Below are 9074 nucleotides of genomic sequence, written 5' to 3'. Positions count from 1 at the left end.
GGGCGCTGGCGGCCGCGCGCGCGCGCACGCGGGGACCCCGGGGCGCCCTGCCCCTCCCCTGGCCCGGGGTCCGGCCGGCGCGCCCCAGCCTCCGCTGCCAGGGGCTGGGATTTAAAGGGACAGGAACTGCGTAACGGGAAGGAACCGGGCACCGCGAGCGCACGCGGCGATCGGGAGCCCGGAGGAGGCGCGGGCGCCGCAGGCAGTGGAGGGCCGCGCGGTCCCCACCCCGCCAGCTCCGGGGACACCCGCACCGCTTGACTGAGAGGCTCCTGCCAACCACAGGTGGTTTCTCCCTGTGACACAGACTCTCTCCTCCCTCTTTCAGGGCCGCTGAGGGTCCCCGGGGAGGCGCTCACCTCGGAAAACACACCTTAAGCGAATAGCGAATAGCGTTTAGCCCCTCCAAAAATTAATAGAAAGTTGGGCTACACATTGGCATCTTGGAGCAAGGCCACCCCAATCCTGTGGGCCCTGCGCCCTGGCCAACAGGTATCCCCCCCCAACACACACACACTTCAGAAGCTGTCGCTCTTTGGGGTCGCCACTCCGCAGTTACTAGGTCTCTCTCTCCACTCATTACCCACCCCCACCAAGAGATGCTGTCAGATGCTTGGACCTCAGCATCCTGGGACTAATTGAGAATGCATTTCCTGGACCATCAATTCGAAGACAGGAGCCCACATCCCCTGCCCTCCCGGAATGTATGCAGGGAATGGCAGCGGGCAATGCAGTGGGCTGAGGAGGAGGGGGTCTGCATGGCTTCACAGCTGCACAGGGTGGAGGTTAGTGGGGGGATGGTGGTGACAGGCAGCGCAGTAAACCCAGGCGGTGGAGAGTCCCAGGCTGGGAGCAAAAGAGGTGCAGGGTGGCACCTGCAGCCAGCCAGGGTCATGGGGCGCTTCTAGAACCCCAGATTTTAACCCCAACTCCTTGTCTTAGGTACAGCATCCTGTCCTTAAGGCCCATCAGTCAAATGGCAGGCTCCTCTCTTCTCCCCAGAGACTTTGAGAAGCTTCCAGTTCCTGTTCTGTGTCCAAGGTTTCCAGTCACTCTGGTACCTGACTCAGGGTTCGCCTTCAATGGCCCTCCAAATGCCTATGGTGGGCTGCTGGGTGCATCACCTCTTAGACTTGATTGAAAGTTAGCATGTAGCACCCCCCCATCACCAAGCAGCGTACCTGTCAGCCTGCCATACACCTGGAGGGCAGAGAATCTCCAATCTCCCAGACTTACTTTGCTTCTGCATGTTTCAGTGTGTTAATCTAAATGGAGTATGAACTGATATGTTGAATTTGTTAGCTATATGAGGATGCGGTCAAGTTGGGCCACAGACTCATCTTCTTTAGGCTAGGGTTCATATCCTGATTCCAGTTTCCAGGCTGTGTGGCTTTGGGTAGCCACTTCATGTCTCTGTGCTCAGTTGTCTGACCTGTAAAATGGGGCTAACCGTTCCAAATGGGTCACGGTGAGGATCCAAAGGGCCAGGTATCCAGCATCTAGTAAGGATGAGGGAATAGGACTGCCATTGAGATCGTGATGGGGGTGCTTGGCTCCCAACTGCCACCTTCCCCTACACTGTAGGAATAAACCATGCCTGGCAACACACTGCGTCTTCCATTTTATTTCCTGCCCCCTTTTGCTGACTCTGCAGCCCTTGCTTGCTTGCACTGCATGGCAAACACATTCCCTCTGGTGAGCGATGGTGGCCTCCAGCCAGATTCTGGGTACTGCTACCCCCCAACCACGCATGCCTTTTGCTCTCTGCCATCCTGGCCAGCCTCCCCTGAACTCCCCCCCTCTCATCGCTCCCACCGCTGGGGTCCCTCAGGGGGTGTGACCTGCTCTGGTCTCTGGAGCACAGACATTGGAGGCGTGTTTGTGCAGTTTGGAACTGTTTGCCCCATTAAAGTAGGGCTGGAGGTATTGATTGCATTTAAGAGGAATTTTGCCAAAGTGATTTAAACACAGTACCACCCAGCAACTTAAGACCAGAGCCAGGGAAGAGACAAAGCTGCCCTCGCAAGCAGGATTCTGCAGCCTCTCACTGGCGATGAAACCAGGGCCTTGTGTGCTCATGTGCCAGGCAAGTGCTCTACCAGTGAGCCTCAGTCTTCTGTGGACTCTCTGGGTGCGTGCCTCGGTGGCCTCAGGTGGAATCACAGGCTCTCCTCGTCTAGAAGATAAGAGCTCGTCTGGATAAGAGCTTTGCTAATGAGAAAATAGCCGCAGCTGGGCTCCCAGCCTCTGCATCTCTTTTTGTTGTTTGTTTCTCTTTCTCCATGCCCCGGATGTTTTCTGGTTGTAATTCCATGGTGGTGGGTGTGGGGCTCTGCCTCCTTTATATAGGTATCCCCTTCCACCTCCACATGAACCTGATTGTCTCCTTGAAAGAACTCAGCCATGGACTGAGGAGTGAGCACTCGTAGAATGCTTGTCTGGTATGCGGGAGATCTGAGCTCAGTCCCCATGACTTGCTGATCCCAGGAAGAAGGTGTTGATTAAGTTAGAACTGAGAACTGATTGGAAATTATTTCAACCTGTCAAGAAGGCACCTATAAAATACAATGTTTCAGGCCTGGAGAGATGGCTCTTGCTGCTTTTGCTGAGCAACCGAGTTTCCCCCTCCCCCGTCCTCCCTTAGTGAGAAACCCCAGTTCCTGGGACTCAGACGCCCTCTTCTGGTCCCGGTTAGAACTGCACACATGTGGTGTGTATACAGACTCAGATACAAACCTGCGCACACACACACACACACACAGATGCACACATACAGAAAATAAAAACATAAATATTTTAGAAAAAAATCTCAACTATCATCTAGTGTTCCCTGTGTTTACTCCCCACCCCAAAAGCAAAGTCTCCCGTATGAATGGTCCTAGAGTCAGCCCTCCTCCCACCCCCAGGTAGGTTCTGCCTTCCTGTTTCCTGACTGGCTTGCAGGTACAACAGAAGTTAGCTCATGAACAGTGAGGGGCAGCACCGAACTCCAGGGATGCTGCTGGAGCTCAGGACAGTTGCCATGCTGTAAAGAAGCCCAGACAGCTCATAGGTAAGAAAATAAAATAAATAAAAATAAAGAGAAAGGGACTCCCAGAAGCAGCCAGTATCCAGGAAGACCCGTGCTCACACTGTCCTGGGAGAGAATCCCTCTGTTCCAACCTCACCATATCTTTAGTCTCTGAACAAAATGGATTATTGTTTTAAGCCAAGGGTCATGCAAACTCCAGTTTGGTTTGTTTGTTTTTGCTACCGTTGTTCTTTGGTGTGTGTTTGTGCCACAGCTGTGGCCGTCCACTTAGGATGTCCACAACTCCACATCACCACTGACGCTCTAAGTGAGAAGTGAGCGGATCTATTAGGTGCCTCATAGCTCACACAGCTGATGTTATTTGACTCTTGAGACAAGATCTCACATAGCCCAGGCTGGCCTTGAACTCCTGGTCCTCCTGAAAGCTGGGATTACGGGTGTGCACGTGCCTGGGTTGTGCTGGGGATTAAACTCGGGCCTTCTTGCATGCTAGCAAGAGCTCTGCTGATCAAGCCTCATCTCTGCTACTTCCTTTCACAACAGTGTGGAGTCCAGTGACTGGGCTGTGGGCTGGTCTTAACTAATGACCACGGACCAGGAGGGTTATGCAATGGTAGTCTATTGCCCAAAGTTCCAAATCTCGAAGTTCAAGGTCAAGTTCTGTGCTCTCTGTGGCCTCGCCTTCTCTGTCGCAGTCTTCTCTCCCCCTCGTAAGCATTGTCTGGACGGACTTCTGAATCATGGGAGACAGATTCAGCGTGGATCAGTTAAAGCCCGAGGTTCATTCCCGGTCCGGGAACCCCAGTCAAGGAATGATGTCTTGCCTTGTGACAGCAGAAGGAAAGCATGACTACTTCTTTAGTGCAGCAGGAGGGAGGACAGGACCAAGTCAGGATGGGCAGTCTGTGGATGGCACAGTTGATTTCAAGTTGACAGGGATGGGGATGGGGATGATGATGGTGACGGTGGTGATGATGATGGTGATGGTGGTGATAATGTGGTGGTTTGAATTCGCTTGGCCCATGGGAAGTGCTACTATAGGAGGTGTGGCCTTGTTGGAGGAAGTGTGTCACTGTGTAAACTTGTGGGCTTTGAGGTCTCCTAGTGCTCAAGCTCTGACCCAGTGAAGAAGAGTCAAGTCTCTCCTGTTTGCCTTCAGATGAAGATGTAGAACTCTCAGCTCCTCCTGCACCATGCCTGCCTGAATGCTGCCATGCTCCCACCTTGATGATAATGGACTGAACCTCTGAACCTGTAAGCCAGCCCCAATTAAATGTTGTCCTTATAAGACTTGCCTTGTGGGGCAGTGGTGGTGCACACCTTTAATCCCAGCACTTGGGAGGCAGAGACAGGTGGATTTCTGAGTTCGAGACCAGCCTGGTCTACAGAGTGAGTTCCAGGACAGCCCAGGCTATACAGAGAAACCCTGTCTCGAAAAAAAAACAACAACAACAACAACAAAAAAGACTTGCCTTGGTCATGGTGTCTGTTCACAGCAATGGAAACCCTAAGACAGGTGGGATGGTGCTGGTGCTGGTGCTGGTGATGATGATGGTGGTGGTGATGGTGATGATGAGGATAGTAATGGTGGAAAACTAAGCTTGTGTACCTGACTGTAGTCAGAAATTGACATTTGCTGTCAGATTTAATCCTAAAGCAACCTTATGGAGCAGGTATTATGTTGTTGTTGTTGTTGTTGTTGTTTCCCTTTATAGATGAAGAATCTTGAGTCTGAGACAGGTTGAGTCATTGGCCGAAGGGAGACGTGAGCAGTGGACATCACAGCACGGTTTTGTATCTGCCACCTTCCTTCTGCCTCATGCATCCACTCCCTGGGAAAGGTGAGCGTTGCCCATGGCCAAGAACATATTGTATCCTTGGTGAATTGTTACATAGTGACTGCCCATGGAAGGACCACCCAGGTTAGGGAATCACACCTTATTATCTTCAGGATCCCAAGCCCCGGACCACCTACTTTCATAACCTACTTTCTGTTCCTCCCAGACAAAGCCATAAACTAGAATTAGTGATCTTCGCTTTACCCTATCATTTAACAACCCATGCTGGGTAGCTTCACCTTGCTTGCTTCTGAACGTCATGTGAGGGATCATGTGGGTCCCACCCTTTCTGCCCAGTATTGTGCTTACGATTCATCTGCACAGCTGCACCTCTTGTCTGGAATAGACATTTATTTCCGCTTTCTAAGGCTGAACTGTTTGGCTGTAAAAGAAAAACCACTATAGCCTAGTACCTGAGGCAGTAAACGTTATCAAGCGAAAAGGTTTGTTTAGCTGGAGATGCTAGAGGCTCAAGGGCATAGCGCCTGCATCAGCTCAGTTTGTGGGAGGACCCTTTCTCTCAGCCACCGTATCATAGCAAAGATGCACAGCTATGCCGGGAAGAGTTCACACTGCCAGATGTGGAGTCGGGGAGACGGGGCCCCATAATTCACCTCCAAAGAGCACAGTCAAGGACAGTCCACTAGGCGTCATCTGCTAAAGGTTCTGTCACTTCCCAACAGCCTCACCTGGGCGGCCACTGAGCATTCAAGCACAAGAGACCCTAGGGAGCCCCACACCCAATCCGCAGCTGTGCTGCTCATCTTGCCCGAGTGCCCTGCATGCATTCACACTGGAGTTCACCTCCAGAGCCATGGGAGAGCCGGCCCAGGCCGGTCCCTCCTTCTGAACCCATCAGCACGTTGGACCACGTGTACCACTTTGTCATGTGACTGTCTTTTAATTCATGGTCCCGTCCACTCACGCAGGGAATAGAGAGCCTGGCCAGGTGGACCTGTCACGTGACACTGAGCCCCGCGCCTGGCACCGATGATTCTGACTACACGGTAGACGAACAAACAAGCAGGCAGCCTGCATCCCTGAGCACAGAGGGAGCTGAAGCTTGTCATACAGTGAAGGGCACAGCTCGAGGTAATCCGCAGGCTGCTTCTGACCCACGTTCCCTACTTGCTAGACTCCAGCTGGTATCTCCAACACGACACTTGGGGACACAATGTACGGACCGTGGGGAGACTCTGGGGGCCCTGTTCACCCCTCCTGCTCAGCAGATGGTGTGGGGGACATAGAAGCCATCTGAGGAACCGCCTCCCTGCCATCACTCCCCAACTCGCTACTTTTACGTCGCCCTCCTCCCTGCTCCCACGGCCCATCAGTGTGGTGAGGACCAGCAGCCGGGGGAGGGGGGGTCTGTATCCCACTCGCCTGTCTCAGTGGATCAGCTCCACCTGGAGGAGGGGCCAGAAAGCACGAAGGCTCATCACACAGGTGGAAGGGTTCGTCCGAGAACCGACGGCTTCAGGAGACAGTGCCTGCTGCGGATTGCAAAGCTGATTGATCCAAGGGTCTGATATCAAAGTGGTAGAATGAGGCCTGGCTGGTGCAGACCGGCTCCATCAGACGTACAGGCACCCAGAGGAGCTCACAGCCATACTCTTCAGGGAGAGCCCCCACTCCCTGAATTTAGGATGACATCTGGCTCTCTCAACGCTCCCCACACCCCCCTCCTTCTGCTTTTCAACTCCTGTACCCACCCTGGCTCCCTCCAGCTTCTGCCTTCTCTTACTGGGTTCCTTCTATTGGATTCAGGATTCGGCTTGTGGTTTTTTTCCTCCAGGAAGCCTGCCCAGCCTTCTATCTCAACATCCCTCCTGCCCAGTGTCTCCATATCACAGCACAGGGTTTTCTGTGTGGTCCAGACTGGTCACATCAGCATCTGCTGTGGGAGAACAGAGACACAACCTAAGAGTCTCCAGTGTTCATATCTGGCTCCAACTCGGGGTCCATCCACACCGGATGTTTAATGACTGTTTGAACCTCTGAGAGGGAAAGGCTGACAAGAGAACCACTGAGAGGGGGTGAGGGGCTGAGGACTCCCCCTCCCTGTTCCAGATCTCTCCCTACTTTGCCCTCTTTACACAACCAAGATGGCACCTCTCTCTCCCAGTTCCCTATGCTATGTCTACCTCCTGTGCTGTTTACCCAATCTTCAGAACAAAAGGGTGCTGGGACCCAAGCTCCTTAGGCAAACACAACTCACTCAGACTTCTGTCTCTTCGGCTCACAGGCTTGGTGGGCTTTACCCAGGTTTCAGACCCTGAATTCATCAGTACCAGAAGCCAGCGAACCTCTGAAAGTACAACCAAACTACACTGACACCGATATCCGCTTGGGCTTCCGTCCTTGGGGGCTTTTTGTCAGTTGCTTTGTTGAGGTGCTGCAGCTGTTTGCTTTTTGTCCCAAATTTGATATAAATGAGACATATCTGGGAAGAGGAAATTTGTTTTGTTTGTTTTCCAAGACAGGGTTTCTCTGTGTAGTCCTGGCTGTCCAGAAACTCACTCTGTAGACCAGGCTGGCCTCAAACTCACAGAGACCCACCTGCCTCTGCCTCCTGAGTGCTGGGATTAAAGGCCTGTGCTACCGCTGCTAGGCGAGAAGAGAAAATCTTAACTGAGAAAATGCCTCCTTAATATTGGCCTGTAGACAGGGGGCTAGAGAGATGGCTCAGCAGTTAGGAACACCAACGGCTCTTCCGGAGGTCCTGAGTTCAATTCCCAGCAACCACATGGTGGCTCACAACCACCTGTAATGGGATCCAATGCCCTCTTCTGGTGTGTCTGAAGGCAGTGACAGTGTACTCACATATGTAAAATAATATGTGTGTGTGTGTGTGTGTGTGTGTTTGTAGAGAAGTCTGTGGGACACTTTGTTGATGGGGATGGCTCAACCCACTGTGTGTGGTGCCACCCCTGGGCAGATTGTCCTGGGAAAGCAGGCCGCAAAGGCCACAGGGAGCAGGCCAGTAAGCAGTGCTCCTCCATGGCTCCTCCCTCTATGCTCCTGCCTTGAGTTCCTGCCCTGACTTCCTTGGACGATGGACCATGATGTGGAAGTGTAGGCTGAAATAAACCCTTTCCTTCCCAAGTTGCTTTTGGACATGGTGTTTATCACAGCGATGAAACCCCTAAGCCAGATGTGACTCGCATGCTGTATCGTTTGCCTGTTGAGTGGGTGTCATTGATGTTTACAGTGATTCACACGGTGTGAGCCATTATGTCACAATGCTTAGTTAGCCCTTCTATGAACCTAGACAGAACCCCTGCCTCCATGAGCAGCCCATCCCTGCGCCCCTCCTCCCCATTCTGAGAACTCACCACTCTCATTTCCGAACACTTCGCATAAGTGGCTGCGCTGAGTGGCACCTGCCCCGGGCGCCTGGCTTCTTTCCCTCAGCACATCCCTGAGTTTCATCTGCACTGGGCATGTGTGCATGCTTCACTCCTTCCGTGGCTGCGTGACATCCTGTCATGTGGACGTGTTGTGCTCTCTCCTTCAGGTGGCTAGAGTGTGCCATTTGCCAATTATGAAGACATAGTGTGCTACCTGACCGTTGTATGTCCATCTCTTTGAGGCAGGACATTTGCCGCCTCTGCTACGAGGTTGCCTTCAGGGGTACGCGTGTGGTTTTGCACTGACACAGGACTTTAATGTCTCTGGCGTGACCTGGGCGAGGAGTCCCTGTCCCCATGACAACCTTGAGTATTATCTTTTGAGATACTGCTCAGCGGTTTCCATCATGGTTGCCCCACGCTGCATGCCCACCAGCAGGGCATGAGAACAGGGGTTCCTGTGTCTCCGGAACCTTCCTTCGTCATTGTCGGTCTTTCTGATGATGGTTGTCCCTGCGGCTTGCAGCAGTACCTCTGTGAGACTGTGTTTCCCTGGCAATCAGCCATTTTCTCATCTCCTCATGTGCTTCCTGGCCATCTGTGTGTCCTCACTAAAGACATGTCTGTTTAGGTCCTTCTCTGGCTGTGAAACACATTCCTTTGTATTTCTGCCGTGTCCTTTGCACCTTCTGTATTCAAGATTCTCTCCGGATGAATGATTGCAAAAGCCTATTTTGTGTGAACTGTCTTTTCTATCCCCTCTCCCTAACTTTCTTTTTTCCCCCCCTTTATTTTTTTATTTTTATTTTTTGGTTTTTCAAGACAGGGTTTCTCTGTGTAGTCCTGGCTGTCCTG

The sequence above is a fragment of the Grammomys surdaster genome, unplaced genomic scaffold, assembly GCF_004785775.1.
Source record: "Grammomys surdaster isolate TR1022 unplaced genomic scaffold, NIH_TR_1.0 128, whole genome shotgun sequence".
Classification (NCBI taxonomy): Eukaryota; Metazoa; Chordata; class Mammalia; order Rodentia; family Muridae; genus Grammomys; species Grammomys surdaster.
The sequence above is the reverse complement of the archived record's forward strand: the minus strand, read 5'-3'. Positions refer to the sequence as shown.